At 34.4% G+C, this 23,354-nt stretch overlaps 2 long non-coding RNA genes across 2 annotated transcripts in view; both read right to left on the minus strand.

Moving 5' to 3' along the window:
• LOC147835323 (uncharacterized) overlaps positions 1–23,354 on the minus strand; it is a 66,171-nt gene that overhangs the window by 23,843 nt on the left and 18,974 nt on the right. The gene's annotated exons all lie outside the window — the stretch shown is intronic.
• LOC147842390 (uncharacterized) lies at positions 11,425–19,110 on the minus strand. The gene is made up of 6 exons (XR_015499576.1): positions 19,082–19,110; positions 17,737–17,842; positions 17,544–17,614; positions 16,087–16,271; positions 15,722–15,925; positions 11,425–11,781 (listed from the first exon to the last, which is right to left on the minus strand). It is a non-coding gene; the product is annotated as an uncharacterized LOC147842390 (long non-coding RNA).

Here is a 23,354-nt window from a genome sequence, read left to right on the forward strand (position 1 = left end):
TCTGTATGTGTAAACAGGCCCTTTTTGAAAATACCAGTAAATTCGTTCTGGAAATTTGGCAGACAGAGTAGTTGTAACATTACTGGTAATTTGCTGCTCTGTGTGAATGCAGAAGGAGAATTGCTGTAAAGAGTGTGTTCAAGTTTAGAATGTGCTGACATGAGACAGCCAATCAGAACATTCAGACGCATTCACATTCACGCTGTTTATGAAAATAAAAGTCTTTGAATATTTTTCCCGACCCATTTAGCTGCTAGATGCTAGTCAGATAACATTTCTATGGTCCTTCCTAATGCCAGCTGTGTAAAAAAATTATCAATAAAATGCTTAAATGCTGTTTGTTTACCTTCAAGCTCTCCTTCAGTTGCTTGAAGCGTGTGCATGTGAAGAAGTACTCTGGTAAGCGCCAGCACACATACACATATTATGTACATCCCAATATGCGAAAGTTTTCCGGAAAATTTCCAGAACGTCCTTGCCTGTGTGAATAGCACTTTTTCGAACAGTCATATTGGAAAAGGTAATGTTGTATTGAAAATTTTCTGGATGTTTACCATATCACTGTGTGAAAGGGGCTTTTGTCTGTCACCTACAAATCTTGTATGGTTTTATGCATGTTTTTTTCCTTTTCAACTTTGTTTATAGAGTTTAATTATATTTATTGAGTTTAATTATATTAAAAAACCCAGTAAACAGTAGAGAATATTAACCTATGTGTTTTATCAGAATGTATTTTGTATTTAGTTGGCAGGTCATTAAACTGTGGCCCTTCCTGATTAATAAAGGGACTAAGCTGAAAAGAAAATGAATAAGCATGAAATACATAAACGGCAAAGGTAGCATACATACAAGGAATAGTTCACCAGAAAATGAAGATTTACTTTATATTTGACCAAAGCACATTCATTCATTTTCTTTTCAGTTTAGTCCCTTTATTAATCCAGAGTCGCCACAGCGGAATGAACCGCCAACTCATCCAGCACGTTTTTACGCAGTGGATACCCTTCCAACTACACCCATCTCTAGGAAACATCCATACACACTCATTCACACTCATGCACTACGGACAATTTAGCCTACCCAGTTCACCTGTACCGCATGTCTTTGGACTGTGGCGAAACCGGAGTACCCGTAGGAAACCCATGTGAACGTAGGGAGAACAAGAAAACTCCACGCAGAAACGCCAACTGACCCAGCGACAGCACTCCCTACTGTATCACTGCATCACCAAGAAAGCATTGCTCAATATTATTACTATATATATTACGCTATTTTGTTTACTCTATACATTTATTTCTGTTGAACACAAAAGAAGATAATTTGAAGGAAGCAAAAAATGAATGGATTACAGCTTTTTTTAAATGTCTTCTTTTGTATTCAAAAAAAAAAAAAAGACAGGTTTGAATAAAGTAAAGTGTGCAGAAAACGATGACAGAACTTTTATTTCGGGGTGAACTATCCCTTTACTTTAAACCAAAGCAAACATTTTCTTTAGCCAATATTTTTAATGAAGCGTTCTTTTCATATTACAATAAATCAAAGTTTACATTGTATATTTATTATTTTCTTCTTTACATTTCCTCTTCCTTTCCTTCTTTCTTTCTTTCTTTCTTTCTTTTTCTTTCTTTGAGATGCACTCAGAACCATTATGTAGCCAATCAAATTGTCATGAATCTGATGGTAATCCACTTTTAAATCCTCTTTTAGTGCATTTTTTTATTTTTAATTGATCTTTAAATGGAAACATATAGCTGTATTCCTGTTGTGTACTAAAAAAGAGAAAAATGGCAAAGATGAAATGTAAAAATACTTTCTTAACAATTTCTTTTTTTTTAATTGCAAATCCTCTTTTAAACTTTTAAAATATAAAAAATGAGCACAGATCAGATCTGAGACACCCCTTTTGCCTCCTGTGGGCACTGTGCCTGTTATAGCATAGTATTTTTGATGATTTTTGTGCCTTTGATGACCCCCTGAATGTACATTTTGCATGCTTGCTATGCTTGGTCTACTTGCTATTTTTGCTGCACTTGACATGTCTTTTGTGCTTGGTCCCAAATACCTGCTTGCAGATTTATATTAATACATATTCAACTGCTAAATTAACATATTACTGTAAAAAGCAAACAAACTAAATAACATTTTCAAATATATTAAAATGGTAATCCTTCATTTTCATTTTTGCTTGTCTATGTAACAAAAGCAGCCTTATTCACTAATAAGTTAATAACTGGTTTTACTTATAACATTTATTTATTTATAAGTGTAATTGTGACATAATGGTAGGATTTGGTAGGATTTTTTTGACTGATGCTGAAATACTGCACTAAAGTCTCTAAGTACATTTGAAGATTCAAAAAATCCAATACGATAAAGGCATTTCTGATGTGGCCATCATAATGAACCATTTATTTGGTAAATCACTTCAACAACAAGAACAAATCTGAACAATTCAAAACCCTGAATACAAATGAGAGCAACCACTGAGTGGAAGATTTGAAATGCTTAAATTTCTGTTTTCATTTTTGGGTGAAGCGCTCCTTTTTAACCTCCTTTGAATGCAACAATTACAGTTGAAAATGTCAACCGAAATGTCAAATATCTTTTATGTTGCTCGTCAGCAAACAATTGAGATTTCAACAACTTTGACTTTCATCAAGAACAAGCACTGTGGTGTGCTGGCATAAAAGCAGCATTATAATACCTTCTCCCTCTAAATTGCTAGTTTGAATGCAGTAATCTTGTTTGTCTTTTTTGTTCTTTGCAGCAGTTTCTCCTCCTGAAGACATTACACTCAGCTTGTACTAATGTATGACATTATCAGCATGTCTCTGGTGTGATGTAAGGGTACTGTATATGTAGGACAAACCTGTGCCTCGCAACCTAGCATTTCTGCCCATAGAATGTCCTAGCAAGTCTTCTTACCCCAAAGTACACTTTAGCATACTTTTCAATAGAATACATATTACAGAAATAATATACGCCGTGTATTTTATAAAACTGAATGTAATGTTTTTAGATACATACATGCCGTTGATTACTCTCCTTCAGTCTATCTAATATATTAGTGTATTTTTTTTTCTGTCGAACATTAAAGTTTTTTAGCTCATCTGGCTCTTTGCTGATTCATAAAATGAAAGGCAATCATACTTGCACCTTGATAATGATACATCGAGGTCTCATAAAGAAAAACAATTGGTCTGTGCAAGAAGTTGAACATTTTATAATTATAGCTCAGGACTGTTCGCCGAGGCTGTGGATTAAAGGTAATAATGTTGAAATAATATTCTGCTTCTTGCACAGACCAAACTTTCAAACACCTCAATGAATAATCAAGAGCCATGAATTAAAACTTTGCTTTGCCTGTATTGTTTTTTACTCTCCAAGTTATATATGAATCCTTGATATATTTAATTTAATCTCCTGCTGAAGAAGTGAAGTACACATCTTAAATGGTCTGAGGGAATCCTATTTACAGATCTCCAATAATGATTTTTTAAACAATTTGGTTAAAGTTATAGTCAAGGGCTTTACTTGTGCTTTGCGCACACTCGAGTGGTCTTGACAAACCACCTGTAGAAAAACCTGTAGAAAGTTTTTCCTTTCTTTAACCAACACCAGTTTTGCACATTTGCACCAGACACATTCTTACCATCACTTTAAAAAATAAAAATAAATAAAAAAATAAATATCAAAAAAAAATTTTAAAAGCATTATGCACTTATGAAATGTGCTTCACACAGGGAATTGGGCTTGACAAACCACTTGTAGAAACACTATTACAGTATCTCTTTAAAATCGTCCTTTTCCATAGCTCTTCATTCTCAGCACAAACAGTTGTTTTGTATATTTAGCACCTGTGTTTATTGCCTTTTCTAGTTGAATCCCTAAATACCTATTAAATTGTAATTCATGTGGACAAAATTGTCTGCTAAATGACTTGATAATGAATACATACTGTAATTTAAAACAAACATGTAATTCTAAAGTGTTCTTACTGTGAGTGTTTTAAGAGGCATGGAATTATTTGGTTTTTAAATTTCATTAATAATATAAGATTTTTTTAGATGTGCTAATAAGATTTGAATTACACTACAAAGTGCACATTAATTATAATTGTTATTAAAAATATGGGCGACAAGTGGTTAGCACTGTCACCTCACAACAATAAGGTCACTGATTCGAGTCCTGGCTGGGCCAGTTGGCATTGCTTTGTGGAGTTTGCATGTTCTTGTGTTCACGTGGGCTTCCTCTGGGTGCTCCGGTTTCCCCCACAATCCGAAGATATGCGCTATAGGTTAATTGATTAAACTATATTTGCCATAGTGTATGAGTGTGTGTGTCAATGAGTGTGTATGGATGTTTCCCAGTACTTGGTTACAGCTGAAAGGGCATTCGCTGTGTAAAATATATGCTGGATAAGTTGGTGGTTCATTCCGCTGTGGCGACCCAGATGAATAAAGGGACTAAGATGAAGGAAAATGAATGAATTAAAATATGTTTTTTCTTCCACAAGTTTAATCATACAACTGCCCAACGCGATACAATTTACCCCAATCACGATGCATGATTCATTTTAATTCAACACAATGCGGTAAGATGCAGTGCCATACACATATATATTTTTTAAATCATCGTTTTTGAGTCAGACTTTATTTTGATGGTCTGTTTGTTGAAATTAACTGTTTGTTGAATTACATTGCATCTACATGCCATCTAATTTTCATTAGATTATACGTGGACTGTTACGTAGGGGTTAGGGTTAGCATAAATTGACATGCACTTGCAAAGTTTCTTATAGTCAGTTAAATGTCTGTTTAGCAGCAGTATTAACGGACCTTAAGCAGACAGTCTACTAATACCCAAATGGACCATCAAAATAAAGTGTTACCCGTCTTTGCTGTTGTTGTTTTTGTTTTTTTGTTAACTGTCAGGTTTATCTCTGTTCCTCACACTGACTAATAAGAAAAACTGTCAGGCCTAGCTCAGTTCCTCACACTGACTAATAGGAAAGCTGTGTTATTACCTGTTGACTCACTCACATAGGCTGCTATTATAGCCATTCATATTTTCTATTTGTTTTTTGTTTTGTTTTTTATGACAGCTTTAAGTTTTATAAAACTGAAAGAAATAGCAGAACCCTAAAACATTAAGATCTAAATTGGATCTTAAATCTTTAGGACTAATAGTTCAAATTACTAAATAAAACATTTTTGTTTTAAATCAAGAAAGAAAAAAGACTACCATAATACCATATTTTACAGGTCAATACTATAGCACAGGGGTTCTCAACCTTTTTTACTTTGTGACCCACTTCTTTCTCCGATCAATTTTTGAAGGTCTACCTGTCTGACATTTTCTCTAAATGTTTGTATGAAATACTTTAAACCAAACACATGTTGTGCCTTCTATATTTTTTTATTATCAGCATTTTATAATATATATATATATATATTTCATTATAACTAAAACTAAAACTATATAATATCTAAACTATGTGAATTAAATTATATAAATCAAACTAACTTATAATATATATATATATATATATATATATATATATATATATATATATATATATATATATATATATATATATATATATATATATATATATATATATATAGACATACATACATACATACACACACAAACACTTTGGTTTGTAGAGAACCAAAGATCAACAGGGAGGTTGCAAAAGACCTGCTTCTGCTTTAAACTGGACGAAAAATATATACTAATAAATATCTACTATTCATGAAATATACAGACAAATGTCAATCAGAGAACAGGAGTGCATTGCTTCGATCATTTTTATATAGCATATTATTAATGAAATCAAAAATAGTATAAAATAAAAAAAAAAATATATATATATTAAGCTATCTCGCGGCCCACCTGCAGGATCTCTGGCTCACCGGTTGAGAATCCCTGCTATAGCTTACATTTTATCTACCCATTATAATACTCACTTTATAGCATACTCCTAGCATAATGCATACATATACTGTTTATAGGTTTACGGCACAGCAGCAGTATTTTATCAAAATGTGCACAGTGTCCATTTAATTTGCATCCATGTAGCAGAGCTAGTTCACTCACCCATTTATTCAGTTTCAATGATTTTTCTAAGATTTACAAATGAAAAAATACTGTGACATCTCAGTAATACTCTGAGGAAAACACAACATATCAAATACAATTAACAGCACAAATATTGTAGCTGTTTCCTATTGTAGATCAGTTGGTTAACAATAAGGACTTAATCCCCACTTCTTCTCAAATCAGTGCTGTGATACGTCAAACTTACACAGCAGCAGTGATGACTTTGATTGAGAAACTGATTAGAGATTGGAGAAATCTAAATAATTGGTCACTTATAAACAATACATGTATTGTGCATTAATGCTTGTTATGGTGCAAATAAGTTAGGAATGGTCCATTGCAATATAAATATCATTGTATATCTGATACACAATAGTTAAACTGATACATCACATTGTTAACTTTTGTTTTATAGATGCTCAGAGTGAATCTGGGAATCTTCCGGCACTTTCCTATAGTATTTGTGCATATTTTAGGTAGATAAAAACTCATCTTTTTAACTGGATGTTAACTTATAAACAGCACAATAAGGGGGATCTGTAGCAACTTGCTTAGTAGTATGTGAATTCAAACGCACCATCAGCCTTTACAGTTGGACAAAGAGAGAAAAAAAAACAGCATGTGAGTTAAAGTGCGCAGTCACCTGAGGCCTGACGGGGACAGGTAATTTCAGGCTAGTGATTACAGCAGCCTGACTCTGATAAAGTGAGTGTTGTTTTATGCCAATGCTATCAGAGAGAGCCATACCCACTGTCTCTTGACTACCACAGCTCAGAAATTAGAGCCCCGAATCGGCCTCTATCTGCATTCACGCCAAATAGCAACTGCGCAACAGGAGACCTGTAGTAAAACATTGACCCGGGAAAGCGAGCGTATACATGGGAATTATTTACTAAAGGAAAAACAATAGATAAACAAGTCAGCTAGAGACTCAAGCTGTTGCAAAACAATGAAGATAAATGTACGCTTGCTACCTCAGGTGGTTTGAGGGGGTGTCAGACTAACAAGCAGGCATCATGGGTATATACTGTGTTTCTTACCATTTTTAATTACTCCATGTTTTTCCCCTATGCCTTGGTCTCACTTTCTGATCTGAAAACAGACTTGCTTCACATTCTAAAGAGGAATACAGTTTTCGTGGACCAAATTCTTGGATGGCAGTCTATCAAGGGAAATAAACAGTCATTTAATAGCAAGAAAAAACAGTGGTTTACCTCCCGCTGCTGTTTCATTAACTTCAAGGCTAAACTCAAAAACAATGAGCACTGTGTGTGTCTATATATGTGTGTGTTTTAGGCACAGAGAGAGAAAAAGTGAAACAGGGAAGTTCAACTGCATCTCTGATAAAAGTAAATAGCCAAGGGCATCCCTGGGTAGAGATTAATACATCAAAACTACAAACACCCTCGCTATCTCTCTTCAGCATATTTCTGCTTCAAAACATGAAATGTTACATATTTTCATCAAACACAGAGATGTAACTGATACACAGCTACATTTATCCTGTCAGTTTTATTACTCGCTATTGGAAAGGCCGAAGCCAGTAGTGACTTGGGGTTCAAAAGTTACACAGTATCAGTAACTATATTTTGAGTATGTTGTGTCCAATTACAGACGTGTGTTGATTTTACTCTGTAGGTCTAAAATATGCAGTAAGTTAGTTTGACTTTTTTGTGAATTCAAATACACTTAAAGCACACTTAAACCTTGTTGGGGTTTCTTGCTTCTGTTTTACACAAAGGAAGATATATAGAAAAATTCAGAAAACGTGAACATTCTGAATTTAACTCCGTACACTGCAATTCTTTCGATTCAAATCAATTCATGGTTATATATAGCGCTTTTACAATGTAGATGGTGTCAAAGCAGCTTAACATAGACGTTCTAATAAACTGAAACTGTGTCAGTCCAGTTTTCAGAGTTTAAGTTCAGTTTAGTTCAGTTCAGTGAGGTTTAAATTTCCCTGCTGGAAGTGCAAAACAATGAAGAGCAAATCCATCAAAGCTCCACAAGTCCCAAACCAAGCAAGCCAGTGGTGAGGAGAAAATTTCATTGATTGACAAAAGTGAAGGAAAAAAAAATTTTTTTTCAAGATCAATGCAAAGACTCGTCTGTCACTGTGGTCTTTCAGGAATCTGCATCATGCTCTCCGCTTCTTCGTGGCCGCCACATCATCTGCGCTGGATATGACCTAGTCCAAGATTATGGATACCTTGGCATAATTTCTTCACAGGTTATGGATCGCATCAGTGGTGCTGTATGATCTCTAGAGGCCTCTGGATGAGTATCCCCAGGTGAGGATAGGTGATCCGGATTTTTTTATTTTTATCAAAAAAAAGCAAACAAAACATTTAAACCAGCATTTTCTAGACAAGCAAACATACAGTTTTCCTTGAAACAAGCAAAATAATCTGCCAATGAGGTAAGCTAAATAATATGACATAAAAAAATAAATAAATAAAACATAATTTTAGTCTATTGGGAGATAATTTAGCTTGTTTTAAGTAAAAACTCACTTAGTTTTGCATAATATTTATTAAAACCATAAGTTTTGCTTGTCTAGAATTTGCTTATTGATTTAAACGTTTTTAGATATTTTGACTAGAAACAAAAACAAAAACTAGAAACAAAAAAACTAAGTTAGAAAAACATTTTTGCAGTGTACACAGCAAACAATTTTGTGTTTAATAGACGTCTAATAGACATTTAAAGATAGACAGCTTGACTAAAACAAGACTAAACTTGGGCTGTCAGTGAAAATCTAATAGACATCTAGAATAGTCCAAAACTAGACCAGTGGTCAAATAGACAGATTAGACATACTTTATATGTGTAGTCATTTATTTCTGTTTATTTAATGACTATTTTTGGTCCATTCTTTAGACATCTATTATTAGATTTTTACTGACAGCCCAAATTTAGGCTTGTTCTAGCAAAGACGACTATGTTTAAAGTTGCTGGATAGTATTTGTCTTTTATACTATGGTAGTCAATGGTTACCGATTTCTAAAATTCTGCAAAATCTTTTTTTTTTTTTTTTTTTTTCAACAGAAAAAAGTTTTGAAAGTTTTGAAACTACTTGATGATGAGTAAATGTGCAGTATATTATATTTTTATTTCTGGGTGAACTATCCCTTTAATTTTTTAACAAGCTACCATATGTGCAGAGCCGAATGCACAGCTTTCAAAACATACTTCATTTGTCTCTTCCACATACACAGGCGTTCGGTGCATGAAAATTGCACTAACTTTCAGTACATCTCCTGGGCTACAGGGATCTGTCCATGCACAACATCTTGGCCCAAGTTATTTCCCAGAAAAACATTGTTGTATTATTTCATGCTGCTGCTGAGGATGCTCAGCTGTGTGTGTACTAGTTTGATGTTTTGGTTGTAACTCTACAATATTAGAAAACCAACCTCCCCAGTTGTTTAAATAGCTAAGCATATAAACAATGTTGTACTAAATATGTTAAAAAAAATGTCAAAAAAAGTTTTGAATGCAGGTTTGTCATAACCACAGCATGTGTAAGTCAACGTGTAAGCATCTGCTGCATATTCATTTATATTAATAGAGTTAGATTTTGTGAACACACATGTGAAAAATTAAATAAGACACAGAATGGGCTACTTCCAGATACATGTTTTATATGAAGTCCTACCAACTAAATTATACACATGCATTGTTTGCCCTCATCTCGGGTGTGTGTTGTTTAATGCATTTGAAACTAGTTCTCTACCACACAAACTTGCCGTACACTTACCTGTTAATGTTTCTAAGTCATTATTTCCATTTTGCACAAAGGATTATCCTGACAGCAAGAGAGTCCGTGTTTTACTTCTTACACTTCAGTAAATGAGTTAAATAGATGGAGCGGATTAAAACGAAAGCTCTGTAATTCTAATTTCCAACTAAAAGTTTAAGCTTTTGAAATATCTTCCCCTTTGCTCCATAAACTAAAGCGCGATGCAGGTTGCAGCAATATTGACTGGCTTTATAAAAAGACAGCCTTTTGTGTGTGTGTGTGTGTGTGTGTGTGTGTGTGTGTGTGTGTGTGTGTGTGTGTGTGTGTGTGTGTGTGTGCGCATGCATGTTTTTAAGCACACCAAACCATCATTCTGAAAACAAAGCTTTGTACTTTGATGTTGTTTAAACATTTAAAGTTAAAACAAACTGTTACATATTCTTTTATTTATTAAAACAATAAAGCAAAAGAAAATATATTTTATTTTAAGTATTAGGTTTTTCTTTGTGTTGTTGTATATGTCTTTTTGTTGTGGTTTTCTTCTCTCCACCTCTATCCGCTGTCTTTCCGACAGGTTTCATTTTGAGAGCACACAGGTGCGTGAATGAGGTGCCGATACATGGGAGTTTGCCGGCGTGTTGGTGAAGTCCATTTAAACCAGACTGGAAGGTCATGCACATTTTCTAGAATTAAGAATGTAAACAATGGGAAATGCTGTTTGGCAGCGCTAACAATTTAGCTACAAATTCACGAATATTAGTCTAACCACTGTAAACACACAATCTTCAGCAGCACATGCAGTGTCTCTCTATGCGTGTCTCTCTATGCGCACACTTTTCCTGCGTTCTATATAACAAATAACACATTTTCGAAAGATACGTTTCATTTTACTTACACATACTTATTCTTAATATATGTGAAAGACACTTGTCAGATTATATTTTAGAGAGCAGGCGGTGTACCTGGTGTGCTTTTCATTTTTCTGTCTGATTCAGGCAGCTAACGCTGCTAACGGCTACTCTGACTGGACTGTTTACACATTGCAATAGCTTGTGCTTGTAGGAGCATTATGTGATGCCGTGAAGCCAATCAGCAAATCACAGCATATTACTGTATGTTAGCTGACCAATCAGAGCCTTCCCAGATAGCAAAATACACTCGGGCCAGTTCCGGCTAGATTGTCGCCTGCCGGAGACTAACCCCTCGGCCCAACTTCGGCTGCCGGACTCGGGCCGGATGCCTGTGGACTCACTGCCCGATTCCGGCCCAAATCAAGCGGGCCAGATGCGGCGGCCGTAAGCGAGCCGACGCTGCGCATCCGCGCCGGAATCGGCGCGAGGGTAATGTGCGCTGCGGCCCGGAGCTGGCGCGACTCCGTATTTATACACCTTATAAAACCTTTTGGTATTACATTGGTACTTGATATATGGTATTACAACCATTTGAATTTATATAACAGCAAACACAGGCTATAATGTAAACACAAAGTGTAAGCACTGCGTTTAACCTTTGAATAAAGTGCAAACTGCATACATATTCTGTAACGAAAATAATCAGACAAATGACAAAATAAATAAATGTTAAACGTTTATTGATTGCATGAAAAAAATAGTACTAAAATTTTATAAATAATTTTGTAGTGCACAAGAATATCAATATAAAAACAACAATAAAACAACACAATAAAGACACAGAAAGATTTAAACCAAAAATCTAAAAATTACACACAAACACAGATGTTTTTTAAAACAACCCTGTTTTCCCAATAGACTTGAATTAAAAATTTGTAAAAAAACAGCTAAATTTTATATAAACCTAAATATAGAAACCAATTTAAGATATAGCAAGAAACATCTTAAAAATACCAATGACAATCCGTAAAATATCCAAGTCAAACTTGTAAAAAGTACTGCAGAATTCTGAAGAAACATCTTGAAACATTTTTTAATAAAACATTAAAATAATAATAAACAAACAAACATTATATATATATATATATATATATATATATATATATATATATATATATATATATATATATATATATATATATATCAGGGCTCGAAATTGCGACCATTTTGGTCGCATATGCGCCCGAAAATTAATCTATGCGACCTAATAATATATTTTGGCGCATTAGTGCGACTGCAGATAATGGTTGTAACCTGTTTTGATTTTTTGTAAAAACGTGCTGAATCGCTCTTCCCTGCCGCTACATTGGTTCATATTAGCTGTCAATCACTCAAGGTATTCCGCTGTCAGATGACAGGGAAGGAGTATGTAAGTTTTTTCCTATCAAAATTCAAATGAAAATTCAAATGCTTAAAAGATCAAATGATAAATCAAATGCTTAAACTATAAATCAAATGCTCAAACCGACATTGCAAATGATAAATCAAATCCTCAAACTGACTCTGCAAATGATAAATCAAATGCTCAAACTGACTCTGCAAATGATAAATCAAATGCTCAAAAGGACTTTGCAAATGGTGAATCAAATCATTTGCAATGTCGGTTTGAGCATTTGATTTATAGTTTGAGCATTTGATTTATCATTTGATCTTTTAAGCATTTGAATTTTCATTTTAATTTTGTTAGGAAAAAACTTCCACAAAGGAGCTTTAATGACCACGGGAAATACAAACGCAGGCCCGGCGCCAGGAAGTCAAAACTGAGGGGGCACTTTAAATCCATAGGGGGGCACTAGACCTGGTGACTGATTTTGGTCTCTTGTTTCTTTCATTTAGGCTATTTATTCACATTTATTATAACTTTGCATTACTGCCTAAGTTACTGACCTAAGGCAGTAATATACGTTTTAATAGTAATAACAATATGCAGTTTCGCTATTACGAATTTTATTAACGATGGTAATGCATACCGCTTATTATTGCAGACGTATGATGGCTTCAGTGCCAAACGAGTGCTTTAAATCATATATTATTCTCATTATTTCCGTTTTATTTAAAATAACAGGCCTATGAATGTTTAAAGTTTTAGGTAAAGACGTCAAATTATGCCCACGCATGCAAGCTGACCCACGATCAGACTATTCATTTAACCGGTAAATAAATATAGCGAAATCAGCTTAACCGAGTCACCCCGTTTCACGTGGCCTATATATTATCCAACCAACATCATTGTTAGGGAAAAGCTAAATGTTACAATTTAATGTCATTTAAAACAATTACTTAGTTACATTTTAAGGCATTAGTGTAGCCAGAAAAATACCTAAAAAAGATGCCAAAATTCACAGTTATTACCGTGAAAATTGGTTAAATTTTGGCACGGATAACACGCAACTCAATATGCTATATAACTTTTTAAAATCATTTTAAAATGTAAAAACAAAGATTTATCTTAAGCTATCATAAGTGTGCTTTTTTCGTGATATTGTAAACCATCATAAACCATTAGGTTACTAGGCCTACCCGTCATTTTATTTATTAATTATTTTATTTATTAAGCCTTTTTTAATAGCTTGTTTTCAGGTTATTTTCATTTTAAGGCCATTAGTTACAAGTCAAAACAAACTCGATATGTTGTATTTTAGCTCTTAAAATCTACAATATATTTTATGTTGTTTAATTTTGCATGAGCAAATAGCAGTACAGCCTAAATTACATATTTTTAAAAGATTATCATCCTGCCTACCTGCAGCGCACGAGGTTTCTCGGTTGATCCGCGGTAAATCCACTTAAGCACTATACCTATTCCATTTATAACACTGCAAACTTGTCTTCGCAGGCCGATCATCTTTAAACCCAAAAGCCATTTATTATGTGTTATACATTGACTGCTGCTGCATAATGGGATGTTTCTCTACACAACTGTAAAAGTGCGCTTTTTAGCAAAATGAAAGCAAACATTCAAAGGGTTCTGCGTTTTGACAATTTTAGCTTAATTGTAATATTAATAATAATATTAATAAATAAATTAAAATATTATTTATAGTGTAGCCTACTGTGGGACTGTGCAGTAAACTATTTATTTTTATTAAAACATTTTTATTAGGCTGAATCTTCCCGAATAACTAATAAATGACTGGCAGTTGCGTCTCTGCTAAAATTAATTTAACAGCAAATTTCTTATGTGTTTTTTTCCTTTTAGAGCTCAAGAGAGTTGTGTTTAAAGAATTAGTTAACCAAAACATGTAATGAATTAAGCTGCTCCTATCATGTCACCCATTTTCTCCCTTGTGAGTTGAGTGCGCCTCCATCGCCGTGTGCGCGTTTTAAAGGCTATTTACGGGCGCACCAGACCTGACGCGGGGACCGGATCTCTGCACTATAGGACTAGCTTTAATCTCACCATTTTCATAATTCAATTGCTATGTCATATATTTTAAAATATTTAAATGTGTGTTCTGAAGGTTGGAACGACGGGAGTGTTAGTAATTAATGACAGAAAGAATTTTCAGTTTGAGTGAACAATCCCTTATGAAAACTGGGGAGGCACAAACTCTTTCTGAGGGGGCAATGCCACCCTTTGCCCCCCCGTAGCGCCGGGCCTGTACAAACGGCTGAAGAATGAAAAATTAAAGCATGCAGGTTTGCAAACCCCACCTAAAGTTGAGGGCGCAGATGAGAGCGATCATGACACGTGAAGGATATCTGCCAGCTGAGATCAATCGAGTACGTGCTTTTCGGAGAAAGCGCCCGAATCTCCTTGCGTTGCATTCACTGCGTGTTCAGCGCAAATGTCCGCTAAAAGTCAAATCTAATACTGTACATATCATCGCCAAAAAGCTCGCCTTTACTAAGTTTACACTGAAACTGCGGCTCATCATAACAAACAGCGGTTTTGCGCCGGTGGTCACAGCAAGAATCCTGCTCAACCTGCTCATAAATTGGGTCGGCTGAATCGCCTGCTTTCCACTAACAGAAAAATTAAGATCAGCTCAGACTGAATCTTTAAATTGACACAAACTGAAACCAAAACTTTTAAAGAGTGATAGAAGTGAGACTTTACTTACTTTTTTTTTCGTCTATTCCTTTTTGAGGTGTATATTATTTTTTATTTAGGCCTATTTACTGACGACTGCTTTGCAGCTTTCAGCATTGAATTGAATTATTTATTAAATTGACATTCATATAAAACAGCACAAAATAAATATTTCTTACTGCAATGCTTCATTTTTGTTTGATGCAAACTATACATTTATTTTTCATAAAGTAACAGACTTTTTATAGCAGATATTCATGCACGTTCAAGGCAGTTCATTGTTACTATTATTGTCATTTTCATTATCATTAATATTCTATAATTATTAGACATTCATTTTGGAATTATTGCACACAAATATCAAGTCATCACAGCATTAGTTAGATAGTTGTTTCTGGTTTTTGTTAGTCCTATTGATGTTGTTTTAAAATACAATAAATACCTTAAAAAACTATTTGCAGCGGTGCTCATTCATTTTGGTGGGTGCTTCTAAATTTTTTTTGGTGCTCCTAAATATTTAATGTTGGGAGCACCGGTGCTACCAAGTAAAAAAATTAATTTCGAGCCCTGTATATATATATATATATAATTGCAGAAGTATAAAGTCAAACTTTTTTTTTAAATAAACTTGAACAAAATCAATTGCACAAACAGCAAGACATGAGTGAGATGATTATGCATTTCATATATATACACGTCTTGTGCAATTTTTTATTTATAATTTTATTTGTATTACGTTTATTAAAAATGTATCAAGATGTTTCTTTAGAATTTGGCGCACACACATACATACCATACATATACACACACACACACACACACACACATATATATATACATATACATATATATATATATATATATATATATATATATATATATATATATATATATATATATATATATATAAATGCAAATGAAAGAAACAAATTGTTCAAGTATCAGGGAACATCCTAATACACTTAAAATGTTGTTTAAAAAATAAAACAAAATAGTGATGTAGACATTTGACACATTAGCTTTCTCTTCTTTCTTCCTCCACCCCTGTCAGGGGCAAGTTGTAGCTACCTTGTTATGCATTTTTCCACTTCTTTATCAGTGGCGTGGTATGGACATTTGTCCTCACTCCATCTGTGATTAAAAGATAAACAGATAATTAGTAGTGAACAAGTACTAATGTAAAAAAAAAGAAAAAATTAGGAAAAAAGTAGGCTACCTACGAAGCAAAAAAAACAATAAAAAAGAACAAATAAACTTAAAACACTTTGAAATTAGCAAGAGCTTGAACTTACCAGTTTCTTCATTTGTTCAGGCTGCTCCTTTAGTTGATTTTCAAGCTTTTCCAAATCAAATTGGCCAAAGGAAGGTCAAATGTGTTTACATCTGGAATTTCATCACGTCTGTTTTGGTTTTGTGAGAATCAGGCCCAGCTGCTGCTTTATGACGTTGCATGATTTTAAAACTTCAGTCAGTCGTGCTAAAAAAGAAAAATAACAGATTAGTATAAATCAACCTGTAGCTTATTCTCATACAACTTCTGTAAATACAACAGTGGGTTAGACACTGCTGATATTCTCTAGTTGATCTTTACTGTCTAGCTGCATTAAACCTTAACAAATTTAGTGATGTCTTCAATTCTTACAAAGACATCACGAGATGCAATAAGTTCTGTCTTGATCTCAAACTGCACTAGAACAAAGACTGTAAATGTTCATAGGTGTACTGCAGGAGTGTCCAAACTTTTTGGGCCGAGGGCCAGATGCAAAAAAACAAACGTTGTCGCGGGCCAAATTTTACATACATCACACAGACACATGTATATGTATGTATGTATATGTATATATATATATATATATATATATATATATATATATATATATATATATATATATATATATATATATATATAAATACAGTTGAAGTCAGAATTGTTAGCCCCCCTAAATTATTAGCCACCGTTTATTTTTTCCCCAATTTCTGTTTAACGGAGAGTTAAACATTTTTTTCCACACATTTCTAAACATATTAGTTTTAGTAACTCATTTCTAATAACTGATTTATTTTATCTTTGCCATGATGACAGTAAATAATATTTGACTAGATATTTTTCAAGACACTTCTATACAGCTTAGTGACATTTAAAGGCTTAACTAGGTTAATCAAGTTAACTAGTCAAGTTAAGGTAATTAGGCAAGTTATTTTATAACAATGGTTTGTTCTGAAGACTTAAGGGGCTAATAATTTTGACCTTAAAATGGTTCATGAAAAAATTTAAACCGCTTTTTATTCTAGCCGAAATAAAACATAAGTCTTTCTCCAAAAGAAAAAATATTATCAGACATACTGTAAAATGTTCTTGCTCTGTTAAACATCATTTGGGAAATATTTAAAAAAGAAGAAATAAATCAATGAGGGGCTAATAATTCAGACTTCAACTGTGTGTAGATAGATAGACAGACAGACAGACAGACAGAAAGATAGATAGATAGATCATAACAAGAACTGCTGCTTAATTGAATGCATGTAATAGCGACACCCGGTGGTTATTTATTGAATTACGTTCAGTTTTGTATAGCAGGCCAGATTCTATTGATATTTATAAAAAGCCTCGCGGGCCGTAGTTTGGACACGCCTGGTGTACTGAAATGTACAGTATCTGTGCATCTTGATGGTGGTCTTAAGATTTCTGCCATAGTCATTGATGGTGATGGTACTTGTGGTGCTGCATTGATTTCTGAAATCTTCATACCTGCCTTTTATCCAGCCTCTTTGTTCCAAGTAATTTTTCTTCATCATGGTATAGATGTGTCTATACTGTCCCTTAATCAGATACATTTACAAAACAAAACATCACTTTAGTATAGTGCCAGGGCAAAACTCACAGGTTGTAATAGATCAATGACAATGTTGACAGTATGCGTTTAAAATAATTGCAAACAAACCTGTTCTGTCTTTAGATGTATGACAGACGATCATCATCCTCATCTGTCTACCAGTCAGAAATCACAGTTGCGTGTGGATGTTTGAGTCGAGCTTCCTCATATGCATCTATAATAAAACATCACATTGTTGTTAAACTCCCGTAAAGAAAAGTTCAAATCCTGAAATACTATCAAAGTTAATTAATGCATATAATACCTATAGTGTAAATAATCAGTACACAGAAGGTTGCACAAGATTTATTCGGAGATTCATGCAGAGTGACAGCCTTATGAATCTGAGACATAGATTTGTAAGATGGTCAAGCACATGCATTATTCTGTACCCATGAAGATTAACCTACCATTGTGAAAAATGTTTGATGATGATAGCCAATAACAATAAACCATTTCAGCTGTTTGTGAAGCAATTAGTAATGTCTGAAAAGCTCAATCTATGTTGAAAATATATCAGCAGTTTACAGCTTATAATGGACTTTTAGCACACAACTATAACATGCCTATTCACGTTCAAAAGAGTGTGCCATTGACTTCTTTGGTCGTGATGTGCTGCAAAATGATCTCACTAACCTTTGTTAAACAAGAACAATAAGACTTAACCAACAAATATTGTTACCCATTCATTTAAATCAGAATTTATCACTGTCAATAACATAAAAAAACAAAAAAAAACATCAAAATCTGCTTTAAGACGTTCAGTTTTACATTAACTGACCATTACAGCTTGAACAAAAGATATAATTGATTCACATAGGCTAACACATATGAATTAAAGTGCATAGTAATATATTTCTCTTGGATAATTTAAAGAGAATAGTAAACAGTCGAGTTTCGATCATTTTCGTGACTAACTGCATAAACAAGATAAACAAAAATATTTTATTAATCCAAAACGATTAGTTTTTATTTACACATAATAACAGAATTAATGCTGTTGGATAAGTATACGCCTGTACAATGATTTTTTTCAACATCCACGGTACTTTATAATGTTAAATCAGGAAACACGTTTTGCCAAGTTAGTTAATGGATTCGTCTACAGAAACTTTCTTTAACGCAAAGTTAGCATACACACAAATTCGTTTCATGTTTCTTTAAAATAATTAAAATAGTTTTCAGTTACTACACACGTTACAATCTAACATTGTGTAAAAGGAAAAGGAACTTTCAGACGTGTTTGTAACTGTTAGCGTTAGCATACATTAGCTCCAGTCGTGTTTCTTAAAGCAAGTTACATTTCGTATCAAACTGTTTTAAATTACTAAACGCTGTTACAACCAAACACCGTGGAAATGTTTTAAGCTCTAAATTCGCTAATTATACAGAACACAAGCAGTAAAAAGCTTACCTTTCTGACCGGAATCCACGTGAATCTTTGAAAAACTAAACTTTTTCTTCTTGTGATCTTCGTGCCATGGTGGTTGACAACCAGCTTTTTGGAGCATTACCGCCACCGTCTAGATTGGAGTTTAGATCAGGAGTTTAGTAACGCATGTGTTTATTATGAAACCAACTTCTGCTTTAAAAAAAAGTCAGCACAGGAGCGTGCTATCTCAAAAATAAGCGAATTTTACATAGTTTTTCTCTAGATGACATGTATAATCTATTTATAAATAATATTGTTTTGTTTGCGTCTAAACATTGCGAACATCCACACTAAATATTCTTTTTTTTTTTTTTTTTTGCTATCGTACCATGAATGTTTTCTCAAATTATCATTAAACGTGGAGCTAACAGATTACTAGATAAAATAAGAACTTAATCGGTTGCCATCAGCCGAGTCCTTGCCAGAAGCGGCCAGGATATGGTTGACCGGAATCGGGCCAGTGCTTTACAGCCGCATCACAACCGCATGTGCGCGAGCGAGCTGCGGGCCGCACTCGGCCCGGATAACACTCGCCGATGCCGAGTCGGAGCCGGAGGCGCCGGAGGGCAGCCGAGCTCGGGCCGATTACTGCCTGCTATCTGGGTTTTGAGGGCCGGCCTTTTAGAGGAACTAGGAAGTTTGATAGTCATTTTCATGTTAGCTGAGTAGCTGAATATAATCAAAGTAAGGTATCTGAAAAAATAACGTAATTTTATTCAAGTAAAGCATGAGCACAGATTGATTTGCATCTTATGCATTTAAACACAGCTAATCTTTAAAAATACACTGTGGACCACCCCTTTAAGTTTTCTCATGTTTTGTGGTTAGTACGGAGGTAAGTGAATGCTGTTTAATTTGTTTTAGTTTATGTACAGCTAAGAGGGTTTAAAACTTAGGTTAATTAGCTGTTGAGTTTTGTTTGTTATTTTGGCTTTACCTCTGCAAGATTTTTATGTCTCCTTTAAATTTAAATGTCAAATAAATTTGACTTTACGTTATTTCATTGGTCAACCGTTTTTATTGTTTTTCTTTTGAACGGGAGGTGAGACTCAGGACTCCTCATTAATTTTAAAGGTGTCCTATTTTATTTATTGTTATGGGTCTTGCTTGCTTTGTGGAGCTGTGCAAATTCAGATAATGTAACACAAACAATCAAATAAATTATTAAAATAAAATGTTCTATGTGCAAAGTAAATGTACTGGTAGAACTAGTTTGGGTTTAACAATGGAAAAAGAAAAAGAGAGAGCAGGTGAATGTTTGTGTGTGACAGCAATTCAGTTGGGAGTGTTTAGGAAAGGGGCATTTCACAGATGGACACACAGGTGTGAATTCAATCTTCTCCATACCTGCTAACACATCAAATGGACATGCTATATACCACAGTCAAAACACAGCATGATTCTGAAAGACTTGAACATTCTAGAAACGTCCAAAGCCATTCAGAGCTGAACTGTGCTGCCATAAAGCATCCTATTATTTTTTGCATCATTTGGTTTTAATACATCTCATAAGTAATTGGTGTTCAGGGGCTTATATACATTTGAGCAGTTGTTTTGTCACAGATGGAGCTCAGAGACTGAATTGTTGACAGCAGGTTTTGCATTGTTGACAAAAAGCATGCAGTGCACCAAATCACATTTGTAAAACAGGACCTACCGCAGACAGGACCATGAGCGCTTAACCTGTCTCCCTAAGACAACTCTCCTGAAAGCCAACCCAGTTCACACCTGCATCTAAACACATACACAAACATATATGCACACAATCCCAGAGATCAGTGCTGATTGGAGGATGTGTAGTTGTCAAATCGTGTGTGTGTGTGTGAAGCTCTCAGCACCTGCTGTGTTTGCCTGGGGTTCACTGGAACAAACTGAGGCACAGAGAGCTTGCATTTACATAAATAAACATTACAAGTGCTTTTACATTTATACTGAATATCACTTATGTTTGTGCTTCGTTAACTATTACAACCACAGTTGTAAAAACTTGGAGTTCTGTAAATTATGGGTATCTAGCACACTACACATGTGCAACATGACAGAATGCTAAATAATCTGATACACGGCAAAAATATCTGATAAAGGTGCAGTAGGTGATCTGCCAGAATGTTAGCATAATAGCTTAGAAATTGGCATCTCTCTCCTGCTGTCCAAAGCCATGCCTCCTTAAGTCCTGAACGCGCGAACACACACTAAATAGATGACGATCTGATGAAGATAGACAACACCAGATAGAAAACTCTATGGAGACACGCACTTTGTCCAGCGTAGTTGTAGACAGGCCAGTGGGTCCAGGAATTATATTTCCACAAAACCAGCATTGGGGTAATTTTGGTTTTATATTCGCACATTCAGACTTTCTGCTTTTAATATAATTTCAGAAAAGTATTATTTGCAAATTCTAAATAGTAAAATCATATAATCAGCCAATGACTAAACACAATATTGTCCACAGTCAATGAAATAGTGTTCATGTTGTTTGGAAGTCATGCCATTCCTGCTATTTCAGACAGAATATTCAAAGTAACATTGGAGTGGGAGGATGTCACAGGTTGTCAATGTTCAAAAAAGAACGAATGTGTGAATATAAATCAAACTTCACCTGTAAGAGCACTATTTACTTATGTCTCGTTCTGGCCCGGATTGGCTAATCGGGAGGACCGGGAGAATTCCCGGTGGGCCGGTCCGTTTTTGGCCGCGAGGGCCGGTGTCCCTAGCTCCAGAATCTGTTGCTCTCAGCAGTTACACTTTTTAAATTTATTTATTTACTTGACCACAGCCTTTTTATTCATTATTTTACCGCAACTCTTCTTTTTTGATCTATTTTAATGATGATAAAACTCAATTGTATCATCATTCATAAAACAGTTGTTGTGGTCGAGCGGTTAGCACATTAGGTTAAGATGCTGCGGACCTGGGTTTGATCCTCTTTAGAATAATTTAGTGTTTTCATTTTTATTGATAAGACATATAATATTGTTAGGGTTGTTGAACATTTGAAGTTCTAAAGCAGCTGTATTCTCAAAAAAAAAAAAAAAAAAAAAGACGTGATAGTGTCATTAGAAACTGATTTGGAAATATTTATTTATTTATTTATTTTAATATAGTCAGTCGTGAACTGAGGTGGGCCGGTCTGAGGCTTGAAACTCCAGAGCTGAAAAGGTGTCCCACTCCGGCCCTGGTCTCGTTATTCAACTAAATAAAAATCTGATCAAAAAAAGGAGTGCTAAAAACAGAAATATCCTGCCATCGTTTTACATTACACTTACGTAACCAAGACAAGGAGTGACTTTTCATTTCAAGTTCAATTGTGCTCGTTGATCCTCATACATCATTTGTTTTTATCTTCTTTTACACTTGAACAACTAAATGATTGCTTATGTCTATTTAACTGACTATATTATCAATGCTATAAAAGGCACTCCATGAAGTACTGGATGTTTCTCAGTGCATATAAACCCATCCATTAACAATAACACAATCTACATAAGCTTTGCATGACTAAAAACTCTCTTTAAACCTGTCTAAAAGTAATACTCCAGCCATGGTGTCACCTTCAGATCATTGTTTTGAACTGCATAATGTCATTTCCCTCTAGCATACAAAAGTTATTCCGATTTTTTTTTTTTTTTAGGAAAAGTTCTAAATCTCTATTTTTGACAGAAGCCCTTTCAAAAACAATCTTTCTTTTGATGGATACAATTAGTTTTTCAGAAAGAAGTTTTCAGGCTGATGCAGATTTTGCCTGATGCCTCTCTGTCAGCTGTAGGTGGCCATGCTTCACATGTATGCAGAAATGATGTATTTTTCAATTTAATTCAGCTTTATTTGTATAGCACTTTTACAATGTAGATTGTGTCAAAGCAGCTTTACATAAATGGTCATAGTAAATTGGTAGTTCCAGAAAAGTTTGTATCTAGTTCCAGAGAAGTTTGTATCTGCATAAAGAGGCTGCGCAGAAATACACATTTATATTTGTTGACAGACAGTTTGAGTTACCTGTCATAATTGAGTTATTTGTCGGCACGACAATTTTCAATTGGACGAGCATTTTTTTAGTCTTGTGCCTTACCCAGAATATAAAAATAGTACATTTAGATCATTTACTTTAATCATTACTATTGGAAGAAATTTTTCTGAAAACAATCACCTACTGCACATTTAATTAACAGTTTCCATATAACAAGTGTTTTCCATTTATTTATGGCTGTGCATTAGGGACCTGTGATCTCTGCTCTGTCGACTTTTGATGTTC

The sequence above is a fragment of the Danio rerio genome, chromosome 9, assembly GCF_052040795.2.
Source record: "Danio rerio strain M-AB ecotype USA chromosome 9, GRCz13ab, whole genome shotgun sequence".
Lineage (NCBI taxonomy): Eukaryota > Metazoa > Chordata > Actinopteri > Cypriniformes > Danionidae > Danio > Danio rerio.